This window comes from Ranitomeya variabilis, chromosome 2 (genome assembly GCF_051348905.1).
Source record: "Ranitomeya variabilis isolate aRanVar5 chromosome 2, aRanVar5.hap1, whole genome shotgun sequence".
Taxonomy (NCBI): domain Eukaryota; kingdom Metazoa; phylum Chordata; class Amphibia; order Anura; family Dendrobatidae; genus Ranitomeya; species Ranitomeya variabilis.
In genome coordinates, this window is record NC_135233.1 from 411639336 (window position 1) to 411641431 (window position 2096).

Below are 2096 nucleotides of genomic sequence, written 5' to 3' on the forward strand. Positions count from 1 at the left end.
GTACGTTCCGCTTGCATCACGAGGAGCGGGAAAGGCGGCGTAGGCGAGTATATAATCATTTTTTATTATTTTTGACATTAGATGTTTTTACTATTGACGCTGCATAGGCTGCGTCAATAGTAAAAAAACTTAGTCACACAGGGTTAATAGCAGCGGTAACGGAGTGCGTTACCCGCGGCATAAAGCGGTCCGCTACCGCCATCATTAACCCTGTGTGAGCGGTGACCAGAGGGGTGTATGCAGGCGCCGGGCAGTGAGTGCGGGGAGTAAGGAGCGGCCATTTTCTTCCGGACTGTGCGCGTCACTGATTGGTCGTGGGCGTTTTACCACGATCAATCAGCGACTTGGATTCCATGACAGACAGAGGCCGCGACCAATGAACATCTGTCACAGACAGAAGGACAGAAAGACGGAAGTGACCCTTAGGGTACGTTCACACAGGACTTTTTTGCTGCTTTTTTTTGCTGCTTTTTTTATGCTAATTTTCAGTTGCTTTTTACAGTACCAGTAAAGCCTATGAGATTTCAGAAATCTCATGCACACACGTTGGTTTTTTGTTTGATCAGTATTTTCTGCTTTGCTGCTTTTTTTGGACATAGGGCATGTCACTTCTTTCAGCGTTTTTGCTGCGTTTTTGCAGCGTTTTTTCACCCATTGACTTGAATGGGTGATGAAAAAAACGCTGAAAAAACGCATGTAGCATTATTTGCTGCGTTTTTTGTGCAGAAAATCATGGCCAGCAGGAAGGGATCTCACAGCCAAGAGCTTAGGGGTGTGGTTAGTGAGGTGTGAAGAGCCATTGTGAGGTGTAAAGAGCCATTGTGAGGTGTCCTGTTTGTGATCTATTGTGAGGGAGTTCCTGGTAGTGAGGTGTGAAGAGCCATTGTGAGCCATTGTGAGGTGTGAAGAGCCATTGTGAGGTGTCCTGATTGTGATCTATTGTGAGGGAGTTCCTGGTAGTGAGGTGTGAAGAGCCATTGTGAGCCATTGTGAGGTGTGAAGAGCCATTGTGAGGTGTCCTGATTGTGATCTATTGTGAGGGAGTTCCTGGTAGTGAGGTGTGAAGAGCCATTGTGAGCCATTGTGAGGTGTGAAGAGCCATTGTGAGGTGTCCTGTTTGTGATCTATTGTGAGGGAGTTCCTGGTAGTGAGGTGTGAAGAGCCATTGTGAGCCATTGTGAGGTGTGAAGAGCCATTGTGAGGTGTCCTGATTGTGATCTATTGTGAGGGAGTTCCTGGTAGTGAGGTGTGAAGAGCCATTGTGAGCCATTGTGAGGTGTGAAGAGCCATTGTGAGGTGTCCTGATTGTGATCTATTGTGAGGGAGTTCCTGGTAGTGAGGTGTGAAGAGCCATTGTGAGCCATTGTGAGGTGTGAAGAGCCATTGTGAGGTGTCCTGATTGTGATCTATTGTGAGGGAGTTCCTGGTAGTAAGGTGTGAAGAGCCATTGTGAGGTGTCCTAGCAGCTGAAAATTGGCATAAAAAAAGCAGCAAAAATCTGCAGCAAAAAAGTCCTGTGTGAACGTACCCAAAAACGCACCAAATACGCACCAAAATAACGCACCTAAATTAGCATAAAAAAAGCAGCAAAAAAGTCCTGTGTGAACGTACCCTTAGACAATTATATAGTAGATAGATATATATCTATCAGGATAGTAGAACATATATGCCAGGATAGTAGAGCATATATACCAGGATAGGGGAACATATATATACCAGGATGGTAGAACATATATACCAGGATGGTAGAACATATATACCAGGATGGTAGAACATATATACCAGGATGGTAGAACATATATACCAGGATGGTAGAACATACATACCAGGATGGGGAACATATATACCAGGATGGTAGAACATATACATATATATACCAGGATGGGGAACATAATAATAATAATAATAATAATAATCTATTTATATAGCGCCAACATATTCTCCAGCGCTTTACGGATTAAACAGTTTCAAACACAAGTCATAAGTAACAACGTTAATAATAATACAAGAAATAAAAGCAAAATAGAACATCCCTGCTGGTGAGAGCTTACAGTCTACAATGAGGTGGGGGAGATACAAAGTACAGGTGTGTATTT

The 2096-nt window shown here is 43.6% G+C and overlaps 1 long non-coding RNA gene across 1 annotated transcript; it reads left to right on the forward strand.

The window, feature by feature from the left end:
* Positions 1 to 531: 531 nt before the first annotated feature.
* LOC143809529 (uncharacterized) lies at positions 532 to 1544 on the forward strand. Its single transcript, XR_013222320.1, has 2 exons — positions 532 to 786; positions 871 to 1544. It is a non-coding gene; the product is annotated as an uncharacterized LOC143809529 (long non-coding RNA).
* The last annotated feature ends 552 nt before the right edge of the window (positions 1545 to 2096 follow it).